Source organism: Corella eumyota, chromosome 7 (genome assembly GCF_963082875.1).
Source record: "Corella eumyota chromosome 7, kaCorEumy4.1, whole genome shotgun sequence".
Classification (NCBI taxonomy): domain Eukaryota; kingdom Metazoa; phylum Chordata; class Ascidiacea; order Phlebobranchia; family Corellidae; genus Corella; species Corella eumyota.
Genome location: NC_137496.1, coordinates 6,550,854 through 6,571,842, shown reverse-complemented (window position 1 = coordinate 6,571,842; position 20,989 = coordinate 6,550,854). Strand labels below are relative to the sequence as shown.

At 27.7% G+C, this 20,989-nt stretch overlaps 11 non-coding genes across 11 annotated transcripts; 6 read left to right on the top strand and 5 right to left on the bottom strand.

Moving 5' to 3' along the window:
- The first annotated feature begins 577 nt into the window (after window positions 1-577).
- On the top strand, window positions 578-650 carry Trnak-uuu (transfer RNA lysine (anticodon UUU)). The gene has a single exon. It is a non-coding gene; the product is annotated as a tRNA-Lys (tRNA).
- A 1,558-nt stretch (window positions 651-2,208) lies between these two features.
- Trnae-uuc (transfer RNA glutamic acid (anticodon UUC)) lies at window positions 2,209-2,280 on the bottom strand. The gene has a single exon. It is a non-coding gene; the product is annotated as a tRNA-Glu (tRNA).
- Window positions 2,281-3,737: 1,457 nt separating this feature from the next.
- On the top strand, window positions 3,738-3,810 carry Trnak-uuu (transfer RNA lysine (anticodon UUU)). The gene has a single exon. It is a non-coding gene; the product is annotated as a tRNA-Lys (tRNA).
- A 1,557-nt stretch (window positions 3,811-5,367) lies between these two features.
- On the bottom strand, window positions 5,368-5,439 carry Trnae-uuc (transfer RNA glutamic acid (anticodon UUC)). Its single transcript has one exon. It is a non-coding gene; the product is annotated as a tRNA-Glu (tRNA).
- Window positions 5,440-6,896: 1,457 nt separating this feature from the next.
- Trnak-uuu (transfer RNA lysine (anticodon UUU)) lies at window positions 6,897-6,969 on the top strand. The gene has a single exon. It is a non-coding gene; the product is annotated as a tRNA-Lys (tRNA).
- A 1,557-nt stretch (window positions 6,970-8,526) lies between these two features.
- Window positions 8,527-8,598, bottom strand: Trnae-uuc (transfer RNA glutamic acid (anticodon UUC)). Its single transcript has one exon. It is a non-coding gene; the product is annotated as a tRNA-Glu (tRNA).
- A 1,457-nt stretch (window positions 8,599-10,055) lies between these two features.
- Window positions 10,056-10,128, top strand: Trnak-uuu (transfer RNA lysine (anticodon UUU)). Its single transcript has one exon. It is a non-coding gene; the product is annotated as a tRNA-Lys (tRNA).
- A 1,557-nt stretch (window positions 10,129-11,685) lies between these two features.
- On the bottom strand, window positions 11,686-11,757 carry Trnae-uuc (transfer RNA glutamic acid (anticodon UUC)). The gene has a single exon. It is a non-coding gene; the product is annotated as a tRNA-Glu (tRNA).
- A 1,456-nt stretch (window positions 11,758-13,213) lies between these two features.
- On the top strand, window positions 13,214-13,286 carry Trnak-uuu (transfer RNA lysine (anticodon UUU)). Its single transcript has one exon. It is a non-coding gene; the product is annotated as a tRNA-Lys (tRNA).
- A 1,557-nt stretch (window positions 13,287-14,843) lies between these two features.
- On the bottom strand, window positions 14,844-14,915 carry Trnae-uuc (transfer RNA glutamic acid (anticodon UUC)). The gene has a single exon. It is a non-coding gene; the product is annotated as a tRNA-Glu (tRNA).
- Window positions 14,916-19,546: 4,631 nt separating this feature from the next.
- Trnak-uuu (transfer RNA lysine (anticodon UUU)) lies at window positions 19,547-19,619 on the top strand. The gene has a single exon. It is a non-coding gene; the product is annotated as a tRNA-Lys (tRNA).
- Window positions 19,620-20,989: the final 1,370 nt, after the last annotated feature.

Genomic DNA, 20,989 nt, shown 5'->3' with positions numbered 1-20,989 from the left:
GTTTAGATAAAATTTTTAAGTATGGTAGTTTAAAAAATCCTTTGAAACTCGCTACTCATAATATTTTTTAATCACTAACCAAACACATAACAACCGAATAATTTCCAAATTAATTTATGCATTGGAATTCGAATTATTCAACATGAATAAACAAAGTAATTTGATTAATATTCTGTTTTTGATTATAACTAATTGTTTAAACGTTAACTTACGCCTTTTAAATTTATGAAGTAAAACAATTAATCGGACAAAGTACCATCGTCACTTACTTCAGCGTATTGTTGATGTAGTAATTATTATAGTAATTCTAATTACAAATTATCTTTGCGTAATTGCCTCATAAAAGTAACTATCTCATTTACAAACCGAAGTCTGTCGATTTAACAGTTTGTAAATATAAGCGAGAGGGTTACTTAAAACAATAACAAAAATATAACAAATGTTTGTGTTTAATTATTTTTAAATAATTAAAATAGAAATAAAATATGAAGTGCATTTATATTTAATTGTTGCCAAAAAAACATTTACAATCAGTAACTATAATCCAAGTTGCAAAACACACAGTAATAGAAAACGTGCCCGGTTAGCTCAGTCGGTAGAGCGTTGGACTTTTAATCCAACGGTCAAGGGTTCAAATCCCTTATCGGGCGTTGTTGTTTTTAAAATATGTGTTAATTCTAGATTAAGTTTAAAAATGTTAGACGATGTTGTGTGTAATTTTACTTATATTGCCATAAAAACAATTTGCGCTTGTTTTATTAGAAGAAATTACCAATATACACCACACAGACTTAATTATGCAAATTTTTTTACATATGATTATTTAAATTACCAAAATTAGATAAATTGTGTAACATTTTTTGTATTACGTAATTTAAAAGAAATTTTAGGTAAAATTATTTTTAATTTCAATGCAAATTTGTCATCCCAGTAAATATTATGCTGTACCAATCACACAGGCCATTAGTTGGCCGTTAATCGCGTCGAAGCGAAAAAAAGGGGCACCAATAACTGCTTTGAAGCGGGTGGAAAATTGGCTCTGTCTGCTGGGGTATTGCATTAACGCTTAAAGCTTTAAAAAATAAAATGTAAAATATTTAAATTTTAAATATTCCAAACCAAATCTTTATTTAGTCAATTATACTTTTTTTTAAATTTGATACATTTTTTTTGTATATAAGTTTTTCTTCGATAAGTTTATGTTGGATCTGGAAAGGTCAACTGCACGAGCTAAACATATAGAAACAACTGTTTCTTGCAGGTTAAGTATTATTGGTTCTAATTGCCCGATGATCGAGCTGCTGATTAAGTGCTGTTACAGGGTTCGAAACCGAGACCTTAGTATAAGCAAGTGTTTTGGCCACTACACCTCGCTGCCGTATTAAAAACAACCATTTAAGACCTAAAGCGACTATTAAGTTGCTCTATTAACCGCTTTAAACGTTAATCCAATACCCCAGTAGATAGTGGCGCATTTTCCCACCCGCTTGAATGCAGTTAATGGATCCAACTTTTTTTCGCTTCGAAGCGATAAAAGACTAACTAATTGGATAAAACACACACAACATATAAAATTATTAATTTACCACATACAAAAGTATTTAAATTATCCAAATTGAATAAATTATTAATATTTACACTCTTTCTCTTATTAATCAGATAAATTTCTATAAATATATATATAGAAAATCGTAAAACAATATGCAGCAAAGGGACAATTGTATTGTAATTTAACATATTGTTTAAGTGTTCAATACTAAGATGTTTTCTGTGTCTTTGCCTAATAAAAAAGTGTTTAATTCAGAATACAGTTTAAATTCGCAAAGCTCCAGTCTTGTTTTTTTTTAAAATTAAGCTTTAATTTTTTTTATTATATAATGGATAATCGTTTCTTTCAATTTTCTTAACTATGTATTATGAAAATTAATAATATAGCCAACATCTCAGCGGTCGCATCATAAAATCAATTGACAATTTGATCTCATGAACTAATTAAAAACTGCATTGGCTGAAAATCGAACCCGAGCGTGACAGGCGTGGATTCTACAACTAAACCACCAATGTTTATTAAAGTTCCGACCCCAGTAATTATACTTGGCTGACAAGAATAAACGCCAAAAAATTAATTATAATTCATTCTTACTAACAGATTTAAAGTAGCTGTGATTTTAACATAATAATATTTGTGTTATCAAAACTGAATAAAAATTCCTACACCGGGAATCGAACCCGGGCCGCCTGGGTGAAAGCCAGAAATCCTAACCCCTAGACCATGTAGGAGACATCTCATTACTCGTTACAAACGCTATGAAATTACCCAAATTAAAAATTTAATACAATTATGTCTAAATATTTAATTCAAATCCAGAAAACATTAAATATTTTCATTTATACCTATTTAATGATAACTATAATTATGAAAAATAACTATAATTATGTGCTTTACTAATTATTTATTTTGTTTTCCGTACAATACCTTGCAAACATTACGTTATGGACATTACGATTATCAAGGATATTTACAAAACTAAAACTAGTTTTTCTTACGTCGAAATATTAATGTTTTATTTCGTTTAATTCTTAAACTAAATTTTATTATAAACTAATCAGCTATAAACTTTGTTACTTGCTGTTTCAATTTTTATTAAAAAAATTATACGGAAATTAAAATAACCCATTCAGTTAGCAAAATTTAAAAATACTTGAAAATCTACAAAAAACTTTAACAAACTTTTATGTTTATTTTTTTTTAATTTTTTAAAATGCAAATAAAATACAAGATAAAATTATGTTTTATTTGCACCAGAAACTCGCAAAGTAATTTTAAACAAGAAACTTGGCACATCAAAATAAAAAGCGTTGTTAGGTGACTTAGTCGGTAGAATGTTGGAGTTTTAATTTAAAAGCTAATAATTCAAATCTATTATTAAGCGTTGTTGTTCCTACATAAATAAGTGCAAACTTTTAAACAAGATTTAAAATTTTAACAGTAATTTTCATCAATCTATGTTGTCATAAAATTTGTCCAAGTTAGTTTGTAATGTGAAAGTTGCCAATGTTCACGCTACAAACATAAATATACAAACTAACTGATACGTGGGTAATCAAATTATAAAAATTAACTAAATTGAAAAGTATCAAATATGTTAACTAATTTAAAGTTTAGATAAAATTTTTAAGTATGGTAGTTTAAAAAATCCTTTTAAACTCGCTACTCATAATATTTTTTAATCACTAACCAAACACATAACAACCGAATAATTTCCAAATTAATTTATGCATTGGAATTCGAATTATTCAACATGAATAAACAAAGTAATTTGATTAATATTCTGTTTTTGATTATAACTAATTGTTTAAACGTTAACTTACGCCTTTTAAATTTATGAAGTAAAACAATTAATCGGACAAAGTACCATCGTCACTTACTTCAGCGTATTGTTGATGTAGTAATTATTATAGTAATTCTAATTACAAATTATCTTTGCGTAATTGCCTCATAAAAGTAACTATCTCATTTACAAACCGAAGTCTGTCGATTTAACAGTTTGTAAATATAAGCGAGAGGGTTACTTAAAACAATAACAAAAATATAACAAATGTTTGTGTTTAATTATATTTAAATAATTAAAATAGAAATAAAATATGAAGTGCATTTATATTTAATTGTTGCCAAAAAAACATTTACAATCAGTAACTATAATCCAAGTTGCAAAACACACAGTAATAGAAAACGTGCCCGGTTAGCTCAGTCGGTAGAGCGTTGGACTTTTAATCCAACGGTCAAGGGTTCAAATCCCTTATCGGGCGTTGTTGTTTTTAAAATATGTGTTAATTCTAGATTAAGTTTAAAAATGTTAGACGATGTTGTGTGTAATTTTACTTATATTGCCATAAAAACAATTTGCGCTTGTTTTATTAGAAGAAATTACCAATATACACCACACAGACTTAATTATGCAAATTTTTTTACATATGATTATTTAAATTACCAAAATTAGATAAATTGTGTAACATTTTTTGTATTACGTAATTTAAAAGAAATTTTAGGTAAAATTATTTTTAATTTCAATGCAAATTTGTCATCCCAGTAAATATTATGCTGTACCAATCACACAGGCCATTAGTTGGCCGTTAATCGCGTCGAAGCGAAAAAAAGGGGCACCAATAACTGCTTTGAAGCGGGTGGAAAATTGGCTCTGTCTGCTGGGGTATTGCATTAACGCTTAAAGCTTTAAAAAATAAAATGTAAAATATTTAAATTTTAAATATTCCAAACCAAATCTTTATTTAGTCAATTATACTTTTTTTTAAATTTGATACATTTTTTTTGTATGTAAGTTTTTCTTCGATAAGTTTATGTTGGATCTGGAAAGGTCAACTGCACGAGCTAAACATATAGAAACAACTGTTTCTTGCAGGTTAAGTATTATTGGTTCTAATTGCCCGATGATCGAGCTGCTGATTAAGTGCTGTTACAGGGTTCGAAACCGAGACCTTAGTATAAGCAAGTGTTTTGGCCACTACACCTCGCTGCCGTATTAAAAACAACCATTTAAGACCTAAAGCGACTATTAAGTTGCTCTATTAACCGCTTTAAACGTTAATCCAATACCCCAGTAGATAGTGGCGCATTTTCCCACCCGCTTGAATGCAGTTAATGGATCCAACTTTTTTTCGCTTCGAAGCGATAAAAGACTAACTAATTGGATAAAACACACACAACATATAAAATTATTAATTTACCACATACAATAGTATTTAAATTATCCAAATTGAATAAATTATTAATATTTACACTCTTTCTCTTATTAATCAGATAAATTTTTATAAATATATATATAGAAAATCGTAAAACAATATGCAGCAAAGGGACAATTGTATTGTAATTTAACATATTGTTTAAGTGATCAATACTAAGATGTTTTCTGTGTCTTTGCCTAATAAAAAAGTGTTTAATTCAGAATACAGTTTAAAATCGCAAAGCTCCAGTCTTGTTTTTTTTTAAATTAAGCTTTAATTTTTTTTATTATATAATGGATAATCGTTTCTTTCAATTTTCTTAACTATGTATTATGAAAATTAATAATATAGCCAACATCTCAGCGGTCGCATCATAAAATCAATTGACAATTTGATCTCATGAACTAATTAAAAACTGCATTGGCTGAAAATCGAACCCGAGCGTGACAGGCGTGGATTCTACAACTAAACCACCAATGTTTATTAAAGTTCCGACCCCAGTAATTATACTTGGCTGACAAGAATAAACGCCAAAAAATTAATTATAATTCATTCTTACTAACAGATTTAAAGTAGCTGTGATTTTAACATAATAATATTTGTGTTATCAAAATTGAATAAAAATTCCTACACCGGGAATCGAACCCGGGCCGCCTGGGTGAAAGCCAGAAATCCTAACCCCTAGACCATGTAGGAGACATCTCATTACTCGTTACAAACGCTATGAAATTACCCAAATTAAAAATTTAATACAATTATGTCTAAATATTTAATTCGAATCCAGAAAACATTAAATATTTTCATTTATACCTATTTAATGATAACTATAATTATGAAAAATAACTATAATTATGTGCTTTACTAATTATTTATTTCGTTTTCCGTACAATACCTTGCAAACATTACGTTATGGACATTACGATTATCAAGGATATTTACAAAACTAAAACTAGTTTTTCTTACGTCGAAATATTAATGTTTTATTTCGTTTAATTCTTAAACTAAATTTTATTATAATCTAATCAGCTATAAACTTTGTTACTTGCTGTTTCAATTTTTATTAAAAAAATTATACGGAAATCAAAATAATCCATTCAGTTAGCAAAATTTAAAAATACTTGAAAATCTACAAAAAACTTTAACAAACTTTTATGTTTATTTTTTTTTAATTTTTTAAAATGCAAATAAAATACAAGATAAAATTATGTTTTATTTGCACCAGAAACTCGCAAAGTAATTTTAAACAAGAAACTTGGCACATCAAAATAAAAAGCGTTGTTAGGTGACTTAGTCGGTAGAATGTTGGAGTTTTAATTTAAAAGCTAATAATTCAAATCTATTATTAAGCGTTGTTGTTCCTACACAAATAAGTGCAAACTTTTAAACAAGATTTAAAATTTTAACAGTAATTTTCATCAATCTATGTTGTCATAAAATTTGTCCAAGTTAGTTTGTAATGTGAAAGTTGCCAATGTTCACGCTACAAACATAAATACACAAACTAACTGATACGTGGGTAATCAAATTATAAAAATTAACTAAATTGAAAAGTATCAAATATGTTAACTAATTTAAAGTTTAGATAAAATTTTTAAGTATGGTAGTTTAAAAAATCCTTTTAAACTCGCTACTCATAATATTTTTTAATCACTAACCAAACACATAACAACCGAATAATTTCCAAATTAATTTATGCATTGGAATTCGAATTATTCAACATGAATAAACAAAGTAATTTGATTAATATTCTGTTTTTGATTATAACTAATTGTTTAAACGTTAACTTACGCCTTTTAAATTTATGAAGTAAAACAATTAATCGGACAAAGTACCATCGTCACTTACTTCAGCGTATTGTTGATGTAGTAATTATTATAGTAATTCTAATTACAAATTATCTTTGCGTAATTGCCTCATAAAAGTAACTATCTCATTTACAAACCGAAGTCTGTCGATTTAACAGTTTGTAAATATAAGCGAGAGGGTTACTTAAAACAATAACAAAAATATAACAAATGTTTGTGTTTAATTATTTTTAAATAATTAAAATAGAAATAAAATATGAAGTGCATTTATATTTAATTGTTGCCAAAAAAACGTTTACAATCAGTAACTATAATCCAAGTTGCAAAACACACAGTAATAGAAAACGTGCCCGGTTAGCTCAGTCGGTAGAGCGTTGGACTTTTAATCCAACGGTCAAGGGTTCAAATCCCTTATCGGGCGTTGTTGTTTTTAAAATATGTGTTAATTCTTGATTAAGTTTAAAAATGTTAGACGATGTTGTGTGTAAATTTACTTATATTGCCATAAAAACAATTTGCTCTTGTTTTATTAGAAGAAATTACCAATATACACCACACAGACTTAATTATGCAAATTTTTTTACATATGATTATTTAAATTACCAAAATTAGATAAATTGTGGAACATTTTTTGTATTACGTAATTTAAAAGAAATTTTAGGTAAAATTATTTTTAATTTCAATGCAAATTTGTCATCCCAGTAAATATTATGCTGTACCAATCACACAGGCCATTAGTTGGCCGTTAATCGCGTCGAAGCGAAAAAAAGGGGCACCAATAACTGCTTTGAAGCGGGTGGAAAATTGGCTCTGTCTGCTGGGGTATTGCATTAACGCTTAAAGCTTTAAAAAATAAAATGTAAAATATTTAAATTTTAAATATTCCAAACCAAATCTTTATTTAGTCAATTATACTTTTTTTTAAATTTGATACATTTTTTTTGTATGTAAGTTTTTCTTCGATAAGTTTATGTTGGATCTGGAAAGGTCAACTGCACGAGCTAAACATATAGAAACAACTGTTTCTTGCAGGTTAAGTATTATTGGTTCTAATTGCCCGATGATCGAGCTGCTGATTAAGTGCTGTTACAGGGTTCGAAACCGAGACCTTAGTATAAGCAAGTGTTTTGGCCACTACACCTCGCTGCCGTATTAAAAACAACCATTTAAGACCTAAAGCGACTATTAAGTTGCTCTATTAACCGCTTTAAACGTTAATCCAATACCCCAGTAGATAGTGGCGCATTTTCCCACCCGCTTGAATGCAGTTAATGGATCCAACTTTTTTTCGCTTCGAAGCGATAAAAGACTAACTAATTGGATAAAACACACACAACATATAAAATTATTAATTTACCACATACAATAGTATTTAAATTATCCAAATTGAATAAATTATTAATATTTACACTCTTTCTCTTATTAATCAGATAAATTTTTATAAATATATATATAGAAAATCGTAAAACAATATGCAGCAAAGGGACAATTGTATTGTAATTTAACATATTGTTTAAGTGATCAATACTAAGATGTTTTCTGTGTCTTTGCCTAATAAAAAAGTGTTTAATTCAGAATACAGTTTAAAATCGCAAAGCTCCAGTCTTGTTTTTTTTTAAATTAAGCTTTAATTTTTTTTATTATATAATGGATAATCGTTTCTTTCAATTTTCTTAACTATGTATTATGAAAATTAATAATATAGCCAACATCTCAGCGGTCGCATCATAAAATCAATTGACAATTTGATCTCATGAACTAATTAAAAACTGCATTGGCTGAAAATCGAACCCGAGCGTGACAGGCGTGGATTCTACAACTAAACCACCAATGTTTATTAAAGTTCCGACCCCAGTAATTATACTTGGCTGACAAGAATAAACGCCAAAAAATTAATTATAATTCATTCTTACTAACAGATTTAAAGTAGCTGTGATTTTAACATAATAATATTTGTGTTATCAAAATTGAATAAAAATTCCTACACCGGGAATCGAACCCGGGCCGCCTGGGTGAAAGCCAGAAATCCTAACCCCTAGACCATGTAGGAGACATCTCATTACTCGTTACAAACGCTATGAAATTACCCAAATTAAAAATTTAATACAATTATGTCTAAATATTTAATTCGAATCCAGAAAACATTAAATATTTTCATTTATACCTATTTAATGATAACTATAATTATGAAAAATAACTATAATTATGTGCTTTACTAATTATTTATTTCGTTTTCCGTACAATACCTTGCAAACATTACGTTATGGACATTACGATTATCAAGGATATTTACAAAACTAAAACTAGTTTTTCTTACGTCGAAATATTAATGTTTTATTTCGTTTAATTCTTAAACTAAATTTTATTATAATCTAATCAGCTATAAACTTTGTTACTTGCTGTTTCAATTTTTATTAAAAAAATTATACGGAAATCAAAATAATCCATTCAGTTAGCAAAATTTAAAAATACTTGAAAATCTACAAAAAACTTTAACAAACTTTTATGTTTATTTTTTTTTAATTTTTTAAAATGCAAATAAAATACAAGATAAAATTATGTTTTATTTGCACCAGAAACTCGCAAAGTAATTTTAAACAAGAAACTTGGCACATCAAAATAAAAAGCGTTGTTAGGTGACTTAGTCGGTAGAATGTTGGAGTTTTAATTTAAAAGCTAATAATTCAAATCTATTATTAAGCGTTGTTGTTCCTACACAAATAAGTGCAAACTTTTAAACAAGATTTAAAATTTTAACAGTAATTTTCATCAATCTATGTTGTCATAAAATTTGTCCAAGTTAGTTTGTAATGTGAAAGTTGCCAATGTTCACGCTACAAACATAAATACACAAACTAACTGATACGTGGGTAATCAAATTATAAAAATTAACTAAATTGAAAAGTATCAAATATGTTAACTAATTTAAAGTTTAGATAAAATTTTTAAGTATGGTAGTTTAAAAAATCCTTTTAAACTCGCTACTCATAATATTTTTTAATCACTAACCAAACACATAACAACCGAATAATTTCCAAATTAATTTATGCATTGGAATTCGAATTATTCAACATGAATAAACAAAGTAATTTGATTAATATTCTGTTTTTGATTATAACTAATTGTTTAAACGTTAACTTACGCCTTTTAAATTTATGAAGTAAAACAATTAATCGGACAAAGTACCATCGTCACTTACTTCAGCGTATTGTTGATGTAGTAATTATTATAGTAATTCTAATTACAAATTATCTTTGCGTAATTGCCTCATAAAAGTAACTATCTCATTTACAAACCGAAGTCTGTCGATTTAACAGTTTGTAAATATAAGCGAGAGGGTTACTTAAAACAATAACAAAAATATAACAAATGTTTGTGTTTAATTATTTTTAAATAATTAAAATAGAAATAAAATATGAAGTGCATTTATATTTAATTGTTGCCAAAAAAACGTTTACAATCAGTAACTATAATCCAAGTTGCAAAACACACAGTAATAGAAAACGTGCCCGGTTAGCTCAGTCGGTAGAGCGTTGGACTTTTAATCCAACGGTCAAGGGTTCAAATCCCTTATCGGGCGTTGTTGTTTTTAAAATATGTGTTAATTCTTGATTAAGTTTAAAAATGTTAGACGATGTTGTGTGTAAATTTACTTATATTGCCATAAAAACAATTTGCTCTTGTTTTATTAGAAGAAATTACCAATATACACCACACAGACTTAATTATGCAAATTTTTTTACATATGATTATTTAAATTACCAAAATTAGATAAATTGTGGAACATTTTTTGTATTACGTAATTTAAAAGAAATTTTAGGTAAAATTATTTTTAATTTCAATGCAAATTTGTCATCCCAGTAAATATTATGCTGTACCAATCACACAGGCCATTAGTTGGCCGTTAATCGCGTCGAAGCGAAAAAAAGGGGCACCAATAACTGCTTTGAAGCGGGTGGAAAATTGGCTCTGTCTGCTGGGGTATTGCATTAACGCTTAAAGCTTTAAAAAATAAAATGTAAAATATTTAAATTTTAAATATTCCAAACCAAATCTTTATTTAGTCAATTATACTTTTTTTTAAATTTGATACATTTTTTTTGTATGTAAGTTTTTCTTCGATAAGTTTATGTTGGATCTGGAAAGGTCAACTGCACGAGCTAAACATATAGAAACAACTGTTTCTTGCAGGTTAAGTATTATTGGTTCTAATTGCCCGATGATCGAGCTGCTGATTAAGTGCTGTTACAGGGTTCGAAACCGAGACCTTAGTATAAGCAAGTGTTTTGGCCACTACACCTCGCTGCCGTATTAAAAACAACCATTTAAGACCTAAAGCGACTATTAAGTTGCTCTATTAACCGCTTTAAACGTTAATCCAATACCCCAGTAGATAGTGGCGCATTTTCCCACCCGCTTGAATGCAGTTAATGGATCCAACTTTTTTTCGCTTCGAAGCGATAAAAGACTAACTAATTGGATAAAACACACACAACATATAAAATTATTAATTTACCACATACAATAGTATTTAAATTATCCAAATTGAATAAATTATTAATATTTACACTCTTTCTCTTATTAATCAGATAAATTTTTATAAATATATATATAGAAAATCGTAAAACAATATGCAGCAAAGGGACAATTGTATTGTAATTTAACATATTGTTTAAGTGATCAATACTAAGATGTTTTCTGTGTCTTTGCCTAATAAAAAAGTGTTTAATTCAGAATACAGTTTAAAATCGCAAAGCTCCAGTCTTGTTTTTTTTTAAATTAAGCTTTAATTTTTTTTATTATATAATGGATAATCGTTTCTTTCAATTTTCTTAACTATGTATTATGAAAATTAATAATATAGCCAACATCTCAGCGGTCGCATCATAAAATCAATTGACAATTTGATCTCATGAACTAATTAAAAACTGCATTGGCTGAAAATCGAACCCGAGCGTGACAGGCGTGGATTCTACAACTAAACCACCAATGTTTATTAAAGTTCCGACCCCAGTAATTATACTTGGCTGACAAGAATAAACGCCAAAAAATTAATTATAATTCATTCTTACTAACAGATTTAAAGTAGCTGTGATTTTAACATAATAATATTTGTGTTATCAAAATTGAATAAAAATTCCTACACCGGGAATCGAACCCGGGCCGCCTGGGTGAAAGCCAGAAATCCTAACCCCTAGACCATGTAGGAGACATCTCATTACTCGTTACAAACGCTATGAAATTACCCAAATTAAAAATTTAATACAATTATGTCTAAATATTTAATTCGAATCCAGAAAACATTAAATATTTTCATTTATACCTATTTAATGATAACTATAATTATGAAAAATAACTATAATTATGTGCTTTACTAATTATTTATTTCGTTTTCCGTACAATACCTTGCAAACATTACGTTATGGACATTACGATTATCAAGGATATTTACAAAACTAAAACTAGTTTTTCTTACGTCGAAATATTAATGTTTTATTTCGTTTAATTCTTAAACTAAATTTTATTATAATCTAATCAGCTATAAACTTTGTTACTTGCTGTTTCAATTTTTATTAAAAAATTATACGGAAATCAAAATAATCCATTCAGTTAGCAAAATTTAAAAATACTTGAAAATCTACAAAAAACTTTAACAAACTTTTATGTTTATTTTTTTTTAATTTTTTAAAATGCAAATAAAATACAAGATAAAATTATGTTTTATTTGCACCAGAAACTCGCAAAGTAATTTTAAACAAGAAACTTGGCACATCAAAATAAAAAGCGTTGTTAGGTGACTTAGTCGGTAGAATGTTGGAGTTTTAATTTAAAAGCTAATAATTCAAATCTATTATTAAGCGTTGTTGTTCCTACACAAATAAGTGCAAACTTTTAAACAAGATTTAAAATTTTAACAGTAATTTTCATCAATCTATGTTGTCATAAAATTTGTCCAAGTTAGTTTGTAATGTGAAAGTTGCCAATGTTCACGCTACAAACATAAATACACAAACTAACTGATACGTGGGTAATCAAATTATAAAAATTAACTAAATTGAAAAGTATCAAATATGTTAACTAATTTAAAGTTTAGATAAAATTTTTAAGTATGGTAGTTTAAAAAATCCTTTGAAACTCGCTACTCATAATATTTTTTAATTACTAACCAAACACATAACAACCGAATAATTCCCAAATTAATTTATGCATTGGAATTCGAATTATTCAACATGAATAAACAAAGTAATTTGATTAATATTCTGTTTTTGATTATAACTAATTGTTTAAACGTTAACTTACGCCTTTTAAATTTATGAAGTAATACAATTAATCGGACAAAGTACCATCGTCACTTACTTCAGCGTATTGTTGATGTAGTAATTATTATAGTAATTCTAATTACAAATTATCTTTGCGTAATTGCCTCATAAAAGTAACTATCTCATTTACAAACCGAAGTCTGTCGATTTAACAGTTTGTAAATATAAGCGAGAGGGTTACTTAAAACAATAACAAAAATATAACAAATGTTTGTGTTTAATTATTTTTAAATAATTAAAATAGAAATAAAATATGAAGTGCATTTATATTTAATTGTTGCCAAAAAAACGTTTACAATCAGTAACTATAATCCAAGTTGCAAAACACACAGTAATAGAAAACGTGCCCGGTTAGCTCAGTCGGTAGAGCGTTGGACTTTTAATCCAACGGTCAAGGGTTCAAATCCCTTATCGGGCGTTGTTGTTTTTAAAATATGTGTTAATTCTTGATTAAGTTTAAAAATGTTAGACGATGTTGTGTGTAAATTTACTTATATTGCCATAAAAACAATTTGCTCTTGTTTTATTAGAAGAAATTACCAATATACACCACACAGACTTAATTATGCAAATTTTTTTACATATGATTATTTAAATTACCAAAATTAGATAAATTGTGTAACATTTTTTGTATTACGTAATTTAAAAGAAATTTTAGGTAAAATTATTTTTAATTTCAATGCAAATTTGTCATCCCAGTAAATATTATGCTGTACCAATTACACAGGCCATTAGTTGGCCGTTAATCGCGTCGAAGCGAAAAAAAGGGGCACCAATAACTGCTTTGAAGCGGGTGGAAAATTGGCTCTGTCTGCTGGGGTATTGCATTAACGCTTAAAGCTTTAAAAAATAAAATGTAAAATATTTAAATTTTAAATATTCCAAACCAAATCTTTATTTAGTCAATTATACTTTTTTTTAAATTTGATACATTTTTTTTGTATATAAGTTTTTCTTCGATAAGTTTATGTTGGATCTGGAAAGGTCAACTGCACGAGCTAAACATATAGAAACAACTGTTTCTTGCAGGTTAAGTATTATTGGTTCTAATTGCCCGATGATCGAGCTGCTGATTAAGTGCTGTTACAGGGTTCGAAACCGAGACCTTAGTATAAGCAAGTGTTTTGGCCACTACACCTCGCTGCCGTATTAAAAACAACCATTTAAGACCTAAAGCGACTATTAAGTTGCTCTATTAACCGCTTTAAACGTTAATCCAATACCCCAGTAGATAGTGGCGCATTTTCCCACCCGCTTGAATGCAGTTAATGGATCCAACTTTTTTTCGCTTCGAAGCGATAAAAGACTAACTAATTGGATAAAACACACACAACATATAAAATTATTAATTTACCACATACAATAGTATTTAAATTATCCAAATTGAATAAATTATTAATATTTACACTCTTTCTCTTATTAATCAGATAAATTTTTATAAATATATATATAGAAAATCGTAAAACAATATGCAGCAAAGGGACAATTGTATTGTAATTTAACATATTGTTTAAGTGATCAATACTAAGATGTTTTCTGTGTCTTTGCCTAATAAAAAAGTGTTTAATTCAGAATACAGTTTAAAATCGCAAAGCTCCAGTCTTGTTTTTTTTTAAATTAAGCTTTAATTTTTTTTATTATATAATGGATAATCGTTTCTTTCAATTTTCTTAACTATGTATTATGAAAATTAATAATATAGCCAACATCTCAGCGGTCGCATCATAAAATCAATTGACAATTTGATCTCATGAACTAATTAAAAACTGCATTGGCTGAAAATCGAACCCGAGCGTGACAGGCGTGGATTCTACAACTAAACCACCAATGTTTATTAAAGTTCCGACCCCAGTAATTATACTTGGCTGACAAGAATAAACGCCAAAAAATTAATTATAATTCATTCTTACTAACAGATATAAAGTAGCTGTGATTTTAACATAATAATATTTGTGTTATCAAAATTGAATAAAAATTCCTACACCGGGAATCGAACCCGGGCCGCCTGGGTGAAAGCCAGAAATCCTAACCCCTAGACCATGTAGGAGACATCTCATTACTCGTTACAAACGCTATGAAATTACCCAAATTAAAAATTTAATACAATTATGTCTAAATATTTAATTCGAATCCAGAAAACATTAAATATTTTCATTTATACCTATTTAATGATAACTATAATTATAAAAAATAACTATAATTATGTGCTTTACTAATTATTTATTTTGTTTTCCGTACAATACCTTGCAAACATTACGTTATGGACATTACGATTATCAAGGATATTTACAAAACTAAAACTAGTTTTTCTTACGTCGAAATATTAATGTTTTATTTCGTTTAATTCTTAAACTAAATTTTATTATAATCTAATCAGCTATAAACTTTGTTACTTGCTGTTTCAATTTTTCTTAAAAAAATTATACGGAAATCAAAATAACCCATTCAGTTAGCAAAATTTAAAAATACTTGAAAATCTACAAAAAACTTTAACAAACTTTTATGTTTATTTTTTTTTAATTTTTTAAAATGCAAATAAAATACAAGATAAAATTATGTTTTATTTGCACCGGAAACTCGCAAAGTAATTTTAAACAAGAAACTTGGCACATAAAAATAAAAAGCGTTGTTAGGTGACTTAGTCGGTAGAATGTTGGAGTTTTAATTTAAAAGCTAATAATTCAAATCTATTATTAAGCGTTGTTGTTCCTACACAAATAAGTGCAAACTTTTAAACAAGATTTAAAATTTTAACAGTAATTTTCATTAATCTATGTTGTCATAAAATTTGTCCAAGTTAGTTTGTAATGTGAAAGTTGCCAATGTTCACGCTACAAACATAAATACACAAACTAACTGATACATGGGTAATCAAATTATAAAAATTAACTAAATTGAAAAGTATCAAATATGTTAACTAATTTGAAGTTTAGATAAAATTTTTAAGTATGGTAGTTTAAAAAATCCTTTGAAACTCGCTACTCATAATATTTTTTAATCACTAACCAAACACATAACAACCGAATAATTCCCAAATTAATTTATGCATTGGAATTCGAATTATTCAACATGAATAAACAAAGTAATTTGATTAATATTCTGTTTTTGATTATAACTAATTGTTTAAACGTTAACTTACGCCTTTTAAATTTATGAAGTAAAACAATTAATCGGACAAAGTACCATCGTCACTTACTTCAGCGTATTGTTGATGTAGTAATTATTACAGTAATTCTAATTACAAATTATCTTTGCGTAATTGCCTCATAAAAGTAACTATCTCATTTACAAACCGAAGTCTGTCGATTTAACAGTTTGTAAATATAAGCGAGAGGGTTACTTAAAACAATAACAAAAATATAACAAATGTTTGTGTTTAATTATTTTTAAGTAATTAAAATAGAAATAAAATATGAAGTGCATTTATATTTAATTGTTGCCAAAAAAACGTTTACAATCAGTAACTATAATCCAAGTTGCAAAACACACAGTAATAGAAAACGTGCCCGATTAGCTCAGTCGGTAGAGCGTTGGACTTTTAATCCAACGGTCAAGGGTTCAAATCCCTTATCGGGCGTTGTTGTTTTTAAAATATGTGTTAATTCTAGATTAAGTTTAAAAATGTTAGACGATGTTGTGTGTAATTTTACTTATATTGCCATAAAAACAATTTGCTCTTGTTTTATTAGAAGAAATTACCAATATACACCACGTAGACTTAATTATGCAAATTTTTTTACATATAATTATTTAAATTACCAAAATTAGATAAATTGTGTAACATTTTTTGTATTACGTAATTTAAAATAACTTTTAGGTAAAATTATTTTAAATTTTATTGCAAAATCGTCATCCCAGTAAATATTATGCTGTACCAATCACACAGGCCATTAGTTGGCCGTTAATCGCGTCGAAGCGAAAAAAAGGGGCACCAATAACTGCTTTAAAGCGGGTGGAAAATGGGCTCTGTCTGCTGGGGTATTGCATTAACGCTTAAAGCTTTACAAAATAAAATGTAAAATATTTACATTTTAAATATTCCAAACCAAATCTTTATTTAGTCAAATATACTTTTTTTTAAATTTGATACCTTTTTTTTGTATATAAGTTTTTCTTCGATAAGTTTATGTTGGATCTGGAAAGGTCAACTGCACGAGCTAAACATATAGAAACAACTGTTTCTTGCAGGTTAAGTATTATTGTTTCTAATTGCCCGATGATCGAGCTGCTGATTAAGTGCTGTTACAAGGTTCGAAACCGAGACCTTAGTAGTGTAAGCAAGTATTTTGGCCACTACACCACGCTGCCGGTTTAAAAACAACCACTTAAACACCCCTTTAAGACCTAAAGCGACTATTAAGTTGCTCTATTAACCGCTTTAAGCGTTAATCCAATACCCCAGCAGATAGTAGCGCATTTTCTCACCCGCTTGAATGCAGTTAATGGATCCAACTTTTTTTCGCTTCGAAGCGATAAAAGACTAATTAATTGGATAGAACACACACAACATATAAAATTATTAAATTACCACATACAATAGTATTTAAATTATCCAAATTGAATAAATTATAAATATTTACATTCTTTCTCTTATTAATCAGATAAATTTTTATAAATATATATATAGAAAATCTTAAAACAATATGCAGAAAAGGAACAATTGTATTGTAATTTAACATATTGTTTAAGTGATCAATACTAAGATGTTTTCTGTGTCTTTGCCTAATAAAAAAGTGTTTAATTCAGAATACAGTTTAAAATCACAAAGCTCCAGTCTTGTTTTTTTTAAAATTAAGCTTTAATTTTTTTTATTATATAATGGATAATCGTTTCTTTCAATTTTATTAACTATGTATTACGAAAATTAATAATATAGCCAACATCTCAGCGGTCGCATCATAAAATCAATTGACAATTTGATCTCATGAACTAATTAAAAACTGCATTGGCTGAAAATCGAACCCGAGCGTGACAGGCGTGGATTCTACAACTAAACCACCAATGTTTATTAAAGTTCCGACCCCAGTAATTATACTTGGCTGACAAGAATAAACGCCAAAAAATTAATTATAATTCATTCTTACTAACAGATTTAAAGTAGCTGTGATTTTAACATAATAATATTTGTGTTATCAAAATTGAATAAAAATTCCTACACCGGGAATCGAACCCGGGCCGCCTGGGTGAAAGCCAGGAATCCTAACCCCTAGAACATGTAGGAGACATCTCATTACTCGTTACAAACGCTATGAAATTACCCAAATTAAAAATTTAATACAATTATGTCTAAATATTTAATTCGAATCCAGAAAACATTAAATATTTTCATTTATACCTATTTAATGATAACTATAATTATGAAAAATAACTATAATTATGTGCTTTACTAATTATTTATTTTGTTTTCCGTACAATACCTTGCAAACATTACGTTATGGACATTACGATTATCAAGGATATTTACAAAACTAAAACTAGTTTTTCTTACGTCGAAATATTAATGTTTTATTTCGTTTAATTCTTAAACTAAATTTTATTATAATCTAATCAGCTATAAACTTTGTTACTTGCTGTTTCAATTTTTCTTAAAAAAATTATACGGAAATCAAAATAACCCATTCAGTTAGCAAAATTTAAAAATACTTGAAAATCTACAAAAAACTTTAACAAACTTTTATGTTTATTTTTTTTAAATTTTTTAAAATGCAAATAAAATACAAGATAAAATTATGTTTTATTTGCACCAGAAACTCGCAAAGTAATTTTAAACAAGAAACTTGGCACATCAAAATAAAAAGCGTTGTTAGGTGACTTAGTCGGTAGAATGTTGGAGTTTTAATTTAAAAGCTAATAATTAAAATCTATTATTAAGCGTTGTTGTTCCTACACAAATAAGTGCAAACTTTTAAACAAGATTTAAAATTTTAACAGTAATTTTCATCAATCTATGTTGTCATAAAATTTGTCCAAGTTAGTTTGTAATGTGAAAGTTGCCAATGTTCACGCTACAAACATAAATACACAAACTAACTGATACGTGGGTAATCAAATTATAAAAATTAACTAAATTGAAAAGTATCAAATATGTTAACTAATTTAAAGTTTAGATAAAATTTTTAAGTATGGTAGTTTAAAAAATCCTTTGAAACTCGCTACTCATAATATTTTTTAATCACTAACCAAACACATAACAACCGAATAATTCCCAAATTAATTTATGCATTGGAATTCCAATTATTCAACATGAATAAACAAAGTAATTTGATTAATATTCTGTTTTTGATTATAACTAATTGTTTAAACGTTAACTTACGCCTTTTAAATTTATGAAGTAAAACAATTAATCGGACAAAGTACCATCGTCACTTACTTCAGCGTATTGTTGATGTAGTAATTATTATAGTAATTCTAATTACAAATTATCTTTGCGTAATTGCCTCATAAAAGTAACTATCTCATTTACAAACCGAAGTCTGTCGATTTAACAGTTTGTAAATATAAGCGAGAGGGTTACTTAAAACAATAACAAAAATATAACAAATGTTTGTGTTTAATTATTTTTAAATAATTAAAATAGAAATAAAATATGAAGTGCATTTATATTTAATTGTTGCCAAAAAAACGTTTACAATCAGTAACTATAATTCAAGTTGCAAAACACACAGTAATAGAAAACGTGCCCGGTTAGCTCAGTCGGTAGAGCGTTGGACTTTTAATCCAACGGTCAAGGGTTCAAATCCCTTATCGGGCGTTGTTGTTTTTAAAATATGTGTTAATTCTTGATTAAGTTTAAAAATGTTAGACGATGTTGTGTGTAAATTTACTTATATTGCCATAAAAACAATTTGCTCTTGTTTTATTAGAAGAAATTACCAATATACACCACACAGACTTAATTATGCAAATTTTTTTACATATGATTATTTAAATTACCAAAATTAGATAAATTGTGTAACATTTTTTGTATTACGTAATTTAAAAGAAATTTTAGGTAAAATTATTTTTAATTTCAATGCAAATTTGTCATCCCAGTAAATATTATGCTGTACCAATCACACAGGCTATTAGTTGGCCGTTAATCGCGTCGAAGCGAAAAAAAGGGGCACCAATAACTGCTTTGAAGCGGGTGGAAAATTGGCTCTGTCTGCTGGGGTATTGCATTAACGCTTAAAGCTTTAAAAAATAAAATGTAAAATATTTAAATTTTAAATATTCCAAACCAAATCTTTATTTAGTCAATTATACTTTTTTTTAAATTTGATACATTTTTTTTGTATATAAGTTTTTCTTCGATAAGTTTATGTTGGATCTGGAAAGGTCAACTGCACGAGCTAAACATATAGAAACAACTGTTTCTTGCAGGTTAAGTATTATTGGTTCTAATTGCCCGATGATCGAGCTGCTGATTAAGTGCTGTTACAGGGTTCGAAACCGAGACCTTAGTATAAGCAAGTGTTTTGGCCACTACACCTCGCTGCCGTATTAAAAACAACCACTTAAACACCCCTTTTAGACCTAAAGCGACTATTAAGTTGCTCTATTAACCGCTTTAAGCGTTAATCCAATACCCCAGCAGATAGTGGCGCATTTTCCCACCCGCTTGAATGCAGTTAATGGAACCAACTTTTTTTCGCTTCGAAGCGATAAAAGACTAACTAATTGGATAAAACACACACAACATATAAAATTATTAATTTACCACATACAATAGTATTTAAATTATCCAAATTGAATAAATTATTAATATTTACACTCTTTCTCTTATTAATCAGATAAATTTTTATAAATATATATATAGAAAATCGTAAAACAATATGCAGCAAAGAGACAATTGTATTGTAATTTAACATATTGTTTAAGTGATCAATACTAAGATGTTTTCTGTGTCTTTGCCTAATAAAAAAGTGTTTAATTCAGAATACAGTTTAAAATCGCAAAACTCCAGTCTTGTTTTTTTTTAAAATTAAGCTTTAATTTTTTTTATTATATAATGGATAATCGTTTCTTTCAATTTTCTTAACTATGTATTATGAAAATTAATAATATAGCCAACATCTCAGCGGTCGCATCATAAAATCAATTGACAATTTGATCTCATGAACTAATTAAAAACTGCATTGG